This window comes from Talpa occidentalis, unplaced genomic scaffold, assembly GCF_014898055.3.
Source record: "Talpa occidentalis isolate TD23 unplaced genomic scaffold, MPIMG_talOcc4v2.1 talOcc4.4, whole genome shotgun sequence".
NCBI classification, from domain to species: Eukaryota; Metazoa; Chordata; class Mammalia; order Eulipotyphla; family Talpidae; genus Talpa; species Talpa occidentalis.
The window spans coordinates 54,851,581-54,865,703 of record NW_023604295.1 but is presented as its reverse complement, the minus strand read 5'-3'; the positions used below and the strand labels follow the sequence as shown (position 1 = coordinate 54,865,703).

Genomic DNA, 14,123 nt, shown 5'->3' with positions numbered 1-14,123 from the left:
AATGGGGGCAATAATATTTAAGTTCCTTCTAGTTCCAAGTTTCAAGACTCCTCAAAGTCTCATCAACCAAATACTTAATTGATAGACAAGAGGTTTAGTCACAAGTCTGGACTCTACTTCTGGAAGTTTCTTAGCAATGTTAATTTTTGAAGTGCTATGGAGGGATTATCAGGAATTCATCATAACAATATCTCCCTGCATCCATCCTGTTTGGACAGGTGAGTGATATTTCACTGCCAGTTCTTACATGAAAATGGAAATATGCTTGATCTCAATGCAAGATTCACCAGTACTTTATAAACACTGATGAGAGATTGAATGCTTATAATTTACAACATGATCCACATAAACACTTAATAAAGTATTGCAAAGTGATTCTTCAATAAAGAGTAGTATATATAAATTTCCTATGCATATTGAAATATAAATCAGATTTCATATGGTTTAAGATACAGGAAATATTTCCAACAGGAAAGGCTGCTGTTATAACTTCCTTCTCCTAATTTTGTCTTAAGAAAGACAAAGAAACATCATAAACACTTTGAAAAATAATTTAGAAGCACAGATTTGGCCTCCCTAACCATCCACATTTGCTGTTTGCTACTCTGAAAAAGGCATATTAAGGAGGGTGGGCAAGTTGACAAAACTCAGTAAGACATTTAATAGCTTCAATGCGTTAGATCCCAGTTTCTCAGAATTAATATTCTAACAGCCATGGAATTTTTTTATTAGATTTTTGTAAATCTATTTGATATGTTAAAATTCCATCACACATGAAATGCAGCATGGCATTTAGACTGTTCACTTCAGTCCCTCTTTAAATGTTGGATATTTACTTCAAATGACCTATCACATTGAATAAAGACTGTTTTCTGAGACATTTTTAGAAGCTTTCACCAGTATCTACTGAATGAGTGCTCAAATACTAAACCATAAAAATCAGCCATTAGAAGTTAGAAAACATACAACCCAAGATGGAATAAACTTAATAATCATTTTGACAAGGGCGAAATTGAAGTAAGAGACCTTGCCTAATCCACTGACCCAAATGTGAGGAAGAGTGCCCTTCAGCACTGCTCGATCAGATACTCAGGTCTGGGGTAGAAACACAGGGCAACCAGAAGCAGCCTCACTCCATGTGGGGATCTGTATTCTGCTAAGCTTAGAACAAATTGGCACCCAGTCCCTACTTGGGCACAGGCACACAAACTAAAATCTGCTCTTGGGCACAGATGCATTGGCACAAAATCTGTTCTTGGGTCCAGAAACTGGGAATTTTGGCTACATTTATACAATATGTCATTCCAACAAAGTGATTGAAACTGTAGGGGTGGGCAGATTTGATAAAATACAGCAAGCAGAGTAGGAAGAATTCAGACATATTTGGCACCAGATCCACAGTTTTAAGGGAAAAAAATACTTTTAAGTAGAAAATTTCTGAAAGGATGTATGCCAAACTCTTAATAGTAGTTATCTCTTAAAAAAAATTGGAGAATTTTTTTGGAAATTGTGTACTTCCAATTGATTTTTTAAAAGATATATTATTTAAGAAAAATACTAATAATTGGAAAGCAAGAAAAAAATGCCACACCCACAGTTTATTCACCAGCAATCTCCAGATCTTTACTTTTAGATCACTGAAAGGAAAATTAGAATTTCTCCCTTTTGACTTACCCTTATAAGACTTAGTGAATCATTTCCTTCACAAAAATTAAAAGATTCCCCTTTTTCTTTAAGAAGTAAAATCATAAATTAGATTTGACTGGTATTCAATATGAAGCTAAATCATGTGTATAAGATAAAGAATTTAAGATCATTTTCAATAAAATAGAATCTTCTTTAAACCAACAGTGGTAGGAGGAAAAATGATTTCATTAATAGAAATGTTTGGCCAAGATACTGGATGGTGTTTTTCACCTGCCACGGCAATTAAATTGTCTCCAACAAAATACCATTGAGATAAATTATAGTCCTTTATTCAGAGCTCATCAGAGAAGACCTAATTTATAGCACTGAATATAACTTGTTAAAAAAAAACTCTATTTGAAAGCAAATTCCATGATAAATTTTAATCATGTGGATAGAACTAGCTTCAAAGCTATATTAATTATACATTTAAGCTCTACATACAAACTTGTATATTACAGTACACCCAGTCCATGTAAAATATAGTCTGAACCAAATTAAAATATGCCAATTTCTTCAGCAGCTATTTGCTTTTGATATATTGTAGTTATTTCAGTACAGCCTTTATAAACATTAAATTACTGCTATGCTTTCTTACTTATTTTGCTTCCCTAGAGAGAACTCCTGGCTCTGGTCAACTTTTTGGCATGATTTTTTACTTCTGCAGATTACAAAGTAGGTAACCAAAATGGCTTTTCTACCCAAGATAAATACTTTAATAAAAGGGATGAAAGTTTCACTTTCTTATCCCAAAATCTGCACTTTGCAGCTACCCAACCATCACAATTTCTAGGCTTTTCCTCCTATTACTCTCTGATTTTTAATCACAAGCAACACAGAGGTCAACTCTCCAGAGTTCCAGCAAGTACAGACATATATTTCCTATTTCAGAAACAGCCTTGATCAGCCACCATATTTACCAATCTTTGACAAGATAAGAAACCTTTGTCAGGTATAAATGAACTTTCCATTCTCTATCGAGAAAGTATTGGTATCAAGAAAAGATCAACTAAATCGAATAGTATGCTTAGTGTTATAGCTGAATATTACATAAACCCAATGCATCAAATAACAAAAAATTTCAAATAAAATTTATAGATAAAAATTCAGCCTATTTTACCTTTCCTTTCCTAGTTTCAATCCTTAGAGGTAACTTTATCAATGTAAAGCTATCTCTAGTGCAGGGCCTCTCTGGTAGCATGGGGGTTAAAGTCTCCACACTATCAAGATACCGCAAGCCACTGCTGCATGAGTTCCATCCCAGGCCAGGGAGCTAACACACATGACAGCAGCAGACCTCTCCTGTCTCACTCACTGCCCCCTTACCAGTGTATTTCAGTAGATCTACCTGCTCTGCTCCCCACTTTGTCTCTGGTGAATTCTCTCACCCACCCTCCACCTCTGGCCTATATCCCAGTTCTCGTATGACTAAATAAATGAAAATAAATCTTAAAAAATATATTTTCAGTACAAATGAAAGAAAATATATATCATACATTTATCAAACAAGTATCACACACTGCACATGATATTCTTCAGTTTACTCTTTTAATATTTTATGTTGGGAATTGTCCAAAATCACTACATTCTCAACAGCTTCATTTTTTATGAAAGTTGCAAAGCACCCCATGCCATACATGTACATAAGTTAACCTGTCCCCTAATATATTTCTGCTACTTCCAATCTTTTTGCTATTTCAAACAATGCTATGATGAATATCCTTGTATGTTTGTCATTTAAGAGATGGCAAGTATATTTATGGATAAATAATTCTCAGAGTAGAACTGCGGAATCAAAGAATATATGCATCTGTAATTTTGGTAAGATGATGATACTAGTCAATTTATTTTTTTTCCTTTAAGATTTATTTATTTATACAAGAACTGGGGTACAGTCAGAGGCATGAGAGGGTGAGAGAATTCACCAGAGACAGAGCAGGGAGCAGAACAGGCAGACTGACCAAAAACACTTCTGAGCAGAGCAGTGGGTGAGGCAGGAGATGTCTGCTGTGCCATGTGGGTTTCTCCCTGGCCGCCTGGGAATTGAACCAGAGCTGCAGAGGCTGTGGGCAGCTTCACAGAGCGGCGCTCAACCCACTGCGCCACCAGGGAGGCCCAATTAGACCAAATTATATTCCTAAGAGCAGTGGAATACTACTCATATAAAAAGATGAAATTTGCCATTGACAACAACATGGATGGAACTGGAAGAATTATGCTAAGCAAAATTAGTTAGAAGGCAAAAGACAAATACAGGATGATTTCACTTATGTGGACTCTAAAGACACAAAGCAAAGGAGACTAAACCAAAACAAACCCTGGAAATCTGACTGTAGAACTGAGTCTCCCCAAGGGGTGAAGGCGCCCCATGGACTGTGTGGAGAATGATTGGTGCTTTGGGTGTGGTGCAGTTACATACACTGAAAAAGCGTGAACCTGCACCCCTATAACATACACAGTGTCAAAAACCAATGTTATATCTTTAGTTAGTTAGTTTACTTCTCAGTGCTTTTATTAATTTGATCTCAAATTGGGTTTGCATCTTTTGGTTGGAGTGACAAGTTACTATTTTTTTTAACCAAGTTACACCTGTGGAACTGATTTAAATGGGGAACTAGTGAAGGTCCCTTTCCTCAATGACTTTGGCATACTTCCATTTTCAGAACTGAATGTTGACAAAGATAAATTTGGTCTTCAAAGATTCCCTCCAAGAAATCATGCCTTTGCAGTTCACCATACTCTGTACAGTCCTGTGTAATTCCAATATGCAATCAGGAACTGATATATCTTACTATTGTGTAATTTATGAGGAAGAACATCTGGACCACATTGAATGTTAATGATATCTTTTGATCTTGTATTTCTTCTAGATCAAATTTGATGCAGGGACCCTTCTTACTATACCCCAACAGAAAAAAACAATGTTATATCTTTAAAATAAATAGTTAAAATTAAAAAAATAATTCTGGCATAATGTTTAACTATAACACACTGGGAAAATTCCCACTAATTTCAAGAATAAAGTCAGTGTCCCCTGTAAATGTTACTTTTTTTTAATATGGTTTCCATTGGTATTTGCCAATACAATTAGAAAGAAGAAATAATACATATATATTTGGAAAAAATTATAAAATTATTATTTGCAAGTATTGTACTCACCATGAGTACGCAAAAGAATCAACGGAAAAATTTAGCAAACAATACAGGTATTTAAAAATGGCTGAGTATAACAAAGAGCAATTAACAGCTTCATAAGTACAGACAATAATCAGTTGGAAGATATAACAGGAAAAGCAATCATGTTTACAATGGCAATAAAAATTTATAGAAATAAATTTAAGGGCCTCCCTGGTGGCACAAGGGGTTAAGATGCAACCTATGAAGCTAACCACAGCCACTGCAGCACCAGTTCAATCCCTGGCCAGGGAGCAACTCACATGGCGCAGCAGACCTCTCCTGGCTAGCCCGCTGGTCCCCTCAGCAGTGTATTTCGGTCAATCTGCCTGTTTTGCTTCCCACTCTGTCTCTGGTGAGTCCTCCCCACCCCCACCACAGCTCTGGTCTGTACCCCAGCTCTTGTATGCATAAAAATAAAATAAATCTTTAAAAAAAAGAAAGAAATTAAAGAACTTTGTGAAATTTGTAAAATAGGGAAAGCATATGCTTTCTTAAATAGGAAGATTCAATGTTATAATTATTCAGCTCTTCCTAATGCAATAAACTTAACTGCAACCTATAAATGCAATTACAGTATTTGTTCATGTACTTTTGGAACTGGAAAAGTTGATTCGCATAGAAAATAGGAGAAAATAGTTTTAAAATTCTGGACCATTCTATATTCCACCAACATGAGCAAGAGTTTCTCTTTCTCCATATCCTCCCCAATAATATTTGTTGAATGAGACTGGCTTTTAGATTATAACTATTACTTTAAAATGTGGACACAGTGACCCTAACTTATGGGGTTTTATCAATACTTAATCAGTACAATTATGTTATTTTTCTTATTTATTCTACTCTAGGTAAGTGATATTAACAGAATTGCTAATGCTGAACTCTCTTTCCATTCCTGGAATAAGCCAGTTCTATTATTCATCGTCCAAAAGCATCCCAGGCATAGGAAATATGGCCTTGGTATGAACACCATGGTAGATCTAAAGCAGTTGACAGACGGCATCTGCAATCAACTATGTGCTTTATAATGGACTTCTTGAAGGGGATTTGAGGAACTTCTTGAAGGATATATTTTTGCAGCCGCAATATGAATCAATAAAGAACTAAACATCAGGGTCTCCCTGGTGGCACAAGGGGTTGTCTCAGCACTATGAAGAAATCGGCAGCCACTGCAGCACCAGTTTGATCCCCTGCCAGGGAGCTAACCCACATGGCGGCAGTAGACCTCTCCTGTCTCACCCACTGCTCCCCTCAGCAGTGTATTTCAGTCAATCTGCCTGTTCTGTTCCCCATTCTGTCTCTGGTGAATCCTCTTATCCCCCTGTACCTCTGGCCATACCCCAGCTCTTATACACATAAATAAATAAATCATTAAAAAAAAAATTGAAAATCAGAAAAACTGAACTGCAGAACTGGTACTGCCAGCCAGTTGTCCATGTTACCTTGCACAGGCAATTATTCTTAGAATCTCATCATTTTCTTTACTTGATAAGATAGACACAGTAAAAGGGCTATGAATTAAAAGTGCTTGAAAGAGTTTCAGGTGCATAGTCAGTGTGCAATAAGTATCAACTGTGATGACGATGATGATGATGATGGTGATTATAAATCCCAGAATCCCCAAATTCAGAAAGCAGTAGTAATAATTGCCATTTATAAAGCACTCACTACATTCTAGGCAGTCTGTGTGGGCAAAAGAGAGGATCAGAAGGGAAGAAAGGAAGAAAAAGGAAAGAAGTGGCAATCAGTTGTTGTTAACACATAAGTTATCTTTTTTTTTTTTTTAAGATTCATTTATTTATACAGGAACTGGGGAACGGGCCAGAGGTGGGGGAGGGCAAGAGGATTCACCAGAGACAGAGCAGGGAGCAGAACAGGCAGATGGACCAAAGACACTGCTAAGGGGAGCAGTGGGTGAGACAGGAGAGGTCTGCCGTGCTATGTGGGCATCTCCCTGGCGAGCTGGGAATCAAACCCATGCTGCAGAAGCTGCGGACAGCTTTACAGCGCTGCATTCAACCACCTGCACCACCAGGGAGGCCCAGGTTAACTTATCTTAAAGGAAAAACTCTCTAGAATTTAAAATTTATTAGAACGAGAGAAGAGACTCAAGAAAACTAAGTCAAAAAATTCTTTTCTAGATGCGTGACATTTACTTGGAAAGAAAAACAGCAAGGATGTAGGGTGGCTGAATATAGAGGCACTTGGCTGGCACTTCCATTTGTCTCTATCTGTTGTGTCCCCCGGTGGCAGATAAGTGAAGGAAGATGGTATAACAGGTACAAACAGTATGAAGATTAACACAAGTGGACAGGGCTTCTTATTCTCTACCTTTCACTTACTAAATTTAAGGTAAGTCCTTAATTTTCTGGTCCTCATCCTTTAAGTGGGTGGTTCCAAGGAATAAATGAGATCATTGTAATGTCTGTAAAGCAACTGACAAAGAATAGTTGCTTAATAGGATAGTTGTTATTCTCACTAAAGCATAACCCATATGTCTTACAATGACCTAAATTTTATTTATAAAACTACTCTGAGAAATTATATTAATTTTTAATGAGTAGTGATAGTCACAAAAATATTTTTCATGAATTTTAATCTCAGGACTCTAGGGGGAAAATTATATATGCTATAATGATTGTTAGTACTTACACATATACTCTAATTGTAATTTTGATCTTGTACTGAAAAATAAAGGAACATTTTTAAATAAATTCATCTTTTATAGTCAAGCTAGCTGAAATAATCTTTAAAAAATAAATACCAACCAAAAGCTACTCCCTTTCTAACCTGTAGAAAGGGGGGTTATGGAAAAATGGAATGGAATAATGAAATAATGGAAATAATGGAATATATGAGAATTTAAGTCACAAATACCTACTCATTATATTAACATGGTCTTTTATACAAACTTGAATCAACAACCAACAGCCTATAAGTCAATTTAGAGAAATGGAAATTCCTATTTCAGTAGATAAAATATGTATGTTTTGGGAAAATCCTGGGTAGCTGAGCTTTTTTTTTTTTAATCTAAGAGATTTCTTCTGAGATGGAAGGACAGCTAACAAAGATCAGGTCAAAAGTTTGCAAGAGAATATACAGCAACTATTTAAAAAGGCAAAGCTCACAGTTGAAATACCATGGATACTAGAGAAAAAGCATTTATTTTACAGCATTGTAATTGTTTCCATTCACATGGAACAACTCCAGCTGCTTTCAAAAATCAACAAATGATAAGCAGAAGGAAGATGGGAAGAAATAACATCATTTTTGTTATGTTCAACTGATAAACACTGGGTTACATATATATTATGTAAAGCATAATTAAGCACAGAATTAACATCATTTGTAATGCAATAAAGCAGTTAAGACAAATGCAAAAAAGTCTCCAACACACAGCTTTGATGATCTAAAATTGACATTGCCTAGTCATATATTTATTTAAAAAAAATGGACAAAGGGTCAAACAATTAATTGTTTCTCGATGTATGTGCACAGATTATGGCTAAAGGTCTAAAGCAATTTTCAACCTGATATTCATCAAAAGTGTTAAATCTTAACCTTCTGTGAACTATGCCTCTCAGAGTATATCTAATTGCCTATAATGAATGAATCCAAAATCAGCCCTACCCTGCATTTTGTAGCATGAGCATCATGGCCAAGAAATAAATACTATTCTTGATAATACTTTGGAGATATAAATTTACAAAGGCAGTCAAAAAGAACAAATTACTGGACATCCTCAATATTTTAAATACTGAGCAAGTATGCCATTCTCTTAAAATATGTCTTTCATTCACTCAATATTTACGGAGACCGTATTCTTTGATTAGCAGGTACCCTAGTAGGTGTAAAAGGTAAACAGGCTATAAGGTTATCACAGTTTAGAGGAAGTGACAGATATGTGTAGATGAAATTTTTTTTAAAGATTTATTACTTATGCATACAAGAGCTGGGGTGCAAGACAGAGGTGAGGGGGGATGAGAGGAATCACCAGAGACAGAGTGGAGAGCAGAACAAGTGGATCTACTGAAATACACTGCTGAGGGGAGCAGCGGGTGAGACAGGAGAGGTCTGCTGTGCCATGTGGGTTAGCTCCCTGGCTGGGGATTGAACTCATGCTGCAGTGGCTGCCAATGGCTTGATAGTGCTGAGACCTAACCCCTTGCGCCACCAAGGAGGCCCAGTAGATGCAATTTTAATACGATGAAAAATTCAGTGAGAGTACAGGGCCCTGGTGTAGAGAGGGAATAAACATAAGAGAGAGTGCTCAGAAACAAGTCATTTTATCTTATCTTGTGGAAGAAGGAAGTCAATAATAGCATGTCAGAGGTGATGACCACATTGGGAACTTAAGAATGAATAATGGTTGATTTTCATAATAACCTCTATCAAGCCTCATAACATAACAACTATTCCCATTTTATAGATGAGGAAATGATACACACTTTGACTCAGAGTTAACAACTGGCAGGACCAAATCTGACTGTTCCATGTCAGACATTTCCTGTTGCTTCTGAAGAATTAGAAAAATGTTCTGTATGTATCTCAAAGTCACAAACCTTTTACTATTGTTTATCTTATGCAGCAATTCCAACACATTTCCTTCTTACAATTCTCACCGTATCAGCTAAGAGAATATAATTGCTGTTGTATATTTCTGTCACATGCACTCAGAAATTCTCATGAAAATCCAAGATAATTACAATTACAATTGAGAAGAATAAATACAAAAACCAAAAACTGTCACTGAGAAATGAAGCGCTACTGAGAACTTTATAGTCAAAAAAATATTTACTTTAACTGATCAAATAATCTCAGATTTAAACAGGAGAGGAAACAGTCAAAAAGGCCCTCTGGAATAAGGACTTTCTTTGCCTCTTCTCATGATGGGACACAACAGGATTTTCTCGATCTTTTGCCTACCTGCATTAAAGAATTAGGGAAGAGTTTTATTTTTTAGCTACTATGCTCTCCACTTGAAAGAGATTATGTAAAAACTGGTAAGAAAAACTCACTTCTTCTGTGTGTCTCTGTTACTACTTACACAGAACATTTCAGATCTATACTTCTGTTCCCCAAATGTGTAGGGTTTTTCCTTCACTAAAGAATTCTGTAATACCAGCCAGTTCCTAAAATTGAACTTAATTTTGACACTATGTCAAAATATACCTGGAGATAGCATCAGGTTCCATAGGTTAAAGGTTCAGTGCCACAAAACTGCTCCCCCAGCCCCATTTCAGATGTCAATCACAAATCTAGGTTATCATCTGTATCTCTGACTGTCAGCTATAAACTGGAGGTTCCCAAGACTCCCACCTCAAGGTCAATAAACTTGCTAGAGCAATGTAGAGAACTAAGGAAAACAGTTTACTTGCTGTTTGCTGCTTTCATTATAAAATAATATGATAAAAGCTACAGAAGTTCTGATGGTAGAGATGTAAAGGACAAGATATGGGAAAGAAGGCAGAGTTTCCACACTCTCTCCCACTGTACCACTCTCTCAATATCTCCAAGTGTCCACAAACCTAGGAGCTTTCTAAATCCCATGCTTTTAGGAATTTCATGGAAGTTCCATCATGTAGGGATGATCCTTATTAACTCCATTTCTAGTTTCTCTCCCCTCTCTGAAAAATGGGGGGATGAAGCTGAAAATTCCAAGCTGCTAATCATGGCTTGATTAGCATTTCTGGTGAATAGCCCCCATCCAGAAGTCCACCAAGAGGCAGAGAACCACATATATAGTATTACATACACATACACACACACACACACACACACACACACACACACACACACATCACCCTGATCACCTATTGCCAGCAGCATGTGATTCTTAAATGTAAGCACACTAAGATGTCACTGACATCGTCATTAAATAGGAGATATGGAGATATCCTCAGTTTTATTCATTTAAACAGACTTTACTGATTATTTGCTATATGACAGGCAGTGTGCTACCCAGTAAGGAATCAGTGTTGAACCAGTCACAGAACCTGACGTTGCCATCAATAGTAAAAAGTAAGCTGGCAATTATAAATGCATAGACTCCAGTCCATTCATTTTAAACATGTGGAAAAGAGGATAAGAAGAGTTTGGCAAACTTTCATTATGCATTTTTTGTTTGTTTTTTAGGTGGTTCCAGTCAGATTCCTGCTAAGTGCTGAAAACTTCTCACAGCTTCTGACATTTCAGTTAGAAATTAAGGTTAATGCTCAAAAGATACTAGTTGGGGCACAGTATTCTGGCCCTTCTGTGCACCTGCATACCCCTCTCACACATGGATCAAGATACCTGCAGACATCTCCACAGCCGTCATCACTGACAGGAGGGAAATGCCAGATGGCTCCTGAACTGTAACCCTATTTGTAGGCCCCAAAAGAAAACAGCTTCCTGAGGAGGGATGAGTGTTTTTCCTGTACCCTCTGGCAATGCCAGGGTGCTTTACAGCAAAAGCCCCCAGGGTAAGGTCACTATGCATTGTTGATAGAAGTGTATAACTTTTTTTGGAAGACAATTTTGAAATGCCCTTTAAATTTAAAAATGTTCTTATTCTTCGAAGCAGTTTTATCCTTCAGATATATTTGCCTATCAAGAAGTGACTGATTGAATGAACTATAGAATAACGTGCAGCAATTTAAAGATGAAGTGGATTTGACAAAATGTGAACATGGGAAGATATTCAAGAGTTATTAATAGATTTTTAAAAAGCTGTAAAACAGCATGGATAGTAGGGCTATAAACATATAGCTAATATCATACCCAATGATGAAAAACTGAAAGCTTTTTATCCAAAATTGGTACAAGACAAAGGATATAAGACAAATATGTCCACTTTCACTATGACTATTCAACATAGTATTGGAAGATCTAGCAAGAAAGAGAAGTAAGAGAAATCCATATTGGAAAAGAAATAAAAGTATCTCTGGGCCTCTCTGGTGGAGCAGGCAGTTGAGCGCTGCACTGTGAGGCTGTCTGCAGCCTCTGCAATGTGGGTTTGATCCCGGCCGGCCAGCAAGAATCCCAAATGGCAAGGCGGAACTCTCCAGTCTCTCCCACTGCTCCCCTCATCAGTGTGTTTCATCAGTCTGCCTGTTCTGTTCCCCGCTCTGTCTCCAGTGAATCCTCTCACCCTCCCGCGCATCTGGCCTGTGCCCCGGTTCTTGTATAAAAATAAATATTTTTTAAAAAAAGAAATAAAACTATCTCTATTTACAGATAGCATAATACACAGAGAAAATACTAAAGACTCCACCAAAAAAAAAAAATGCTATTTGAAGCAATAAAACAATACAGTGAAGTGGCAGGCTACAAAATGTATACAAATATCTGTTGTTTTCCAACAAACTAAAAGAGAAATAAAACAACCCCATCAAAAGAGTTAAATACCTAAAAATAAACCTAAGACATTGTTAAAAGAAATACAAGACACAAAGAAACAGATATTCCTTGCTCACAGATTGCAAGAATCAACATTGTTAAAAAGGCCATCTTATCCTACAGATTTAATGCAAACCCTACCTAAGTTTCAATGGCAATCTTCAAAGAAATACAGCAAACAATACTGAAATTTATATGGAACCAAAAAAGACCCCAAATAGCCAGAACAATTCTGATAAAAAAGAACAGCGGCATCTCACTCCCAGACTTTACACTTTACTACAAAGTTTACAGCTATCAAAATATACTTTTGGGGCCTCCCCGGTGGCGCAGCAGTTGAGCGCTGGGTTGCGAAGCTGCCCGCAGCCTCTGCAGCACTGGTTCGATCCCCGGCTGCTCCCCAGCCACCGGAGGAGGGTCCCACATGGCGCGCAGACCTCTCCTGCCGCCCGCTGCTCCCCTCAGTAGTGTACTTCGGTCCTTCTGCCTGTTGTGCTCCCCGCTCTAGCTCTGGTGAATTCTCTCACCCTCCCGTGCTTCTGACTGTACCCAATGCTTGTATAAATAAATAAATCTAAAAAAAAAATATAGTTTTGAATAGATCAATAGAAGAGAATTGAGGGCCCTCAAATGGATAATTGATCTACAGCAAAGGAGCCAACAGTATGCATTGGAGAAAGAAAGTCTATTCATCAACTGGGCCTCCCTGGTGGCACAGCAGTTGAGCGCTGGGTTGTGAAGCTGTCCGCAGCCTCTACAGCGCTGGTTCAATTCTCGGCTGCTCCCCTGCAGCGCTGGTTCGATTCCCGGCTGCTCCCCGGTCACTGGAGGAGGGTCCCACATGGCGTGCATACCTCTCCTGCCGCCTGCTGCTCCCCTCAGCAGTGTACTTTGCTTCTTCTGCCTGTTCTGCTCCCCGCTCTGGCTCTGGTGAATTCTCTCACCTTCCCGTGCTTCTGACTGTACCCAGTGCTTGTATAAATAAATAAATCTTAAAAAAATAATAAAAAAACTGGGCCTCCCCGGTGGCGCAGCGGTTGAGCGTTGGGTTGCGAAGCTGCCCGCAGCCTCTGCGGCGCCGGTTCTATCCCCGGCTGCTCCCCGGCCACCGGAGGAGGGTCCCACATGGCGTGCAGACCTCTCCTGCCACCCGCTGCTCCCCTCAGCAGTGTACTTCGGTCCTTCTGCCTGCTCTGCTCCCCGCTCTGGCTCTGGTGAATTCTCTCACCCTCCCGTGCTTCTGACTATACCCAGTGCATGTATAAACAAAACAAACAAACAAATAAATAAATAAATAACATGCCTCTATAAAAAAATAAAAATAATAATAATAATAAAACAAATTTTAAAAAAGTGTTTAAAAAAAAAAACAAGTCTATTCATCAACTGGTGTTGAGAAAACCGGGACAGCTACATGCATAAGAACGAAACTAGACCACTATCTCGCACCACAGATGCAAAAAATTAACTCAAAATAAATAAAAGACTTGCATGTAAGACCAGAAACCATAAAATATATAGAAGAAAACATAGGCAAACATTCCATGACATTGGATTCAGGAAACTCAACTACAACGGCAAGGGAAGCAAAAGCAAATATAAGCAAATGGGAGACTACAAAAAACTAAAAAGCTTCTGCACAGTGAAAAACTATCATTAAAAACAAAATGCACCCTTCTGAGTGGGAGAAAATATTTGAACATCATACATCTAAAAAGGAGCTAATAGCCAACAAGAGCAAAAAACCTCAAAAATTCCAATAAAAAAAATGGGCAGAAAAGCTAAACAGACAATTATCCAAGGAAGACATATAGTGGACAATAGGTACATGAAAAAATGCTCATCATCACTTAGAAATGTAAATGTTACTGGGAATAGGACTG

General features: G+C 37.7%; 1 non-coding gene across 1 annotated transcript; it reads right to left on the bottom strand.

The window, feature by feature from the left end:
* Positions 1–11,213: 11,213 nt before the first annotated feature.
* On the bottom strand, positions 11,214–11,332 carry LOC119258358 (small nucleolar RNA SNORA49). The gene has a single exon (XR_005128221.1). It is a non-coding gene; the product is annotated as a small nucleolar RNA SNORA49 (small nucleolar RNA).
* Positions 11,333–14,123: the final 2,791 nt, after the last annotated feature.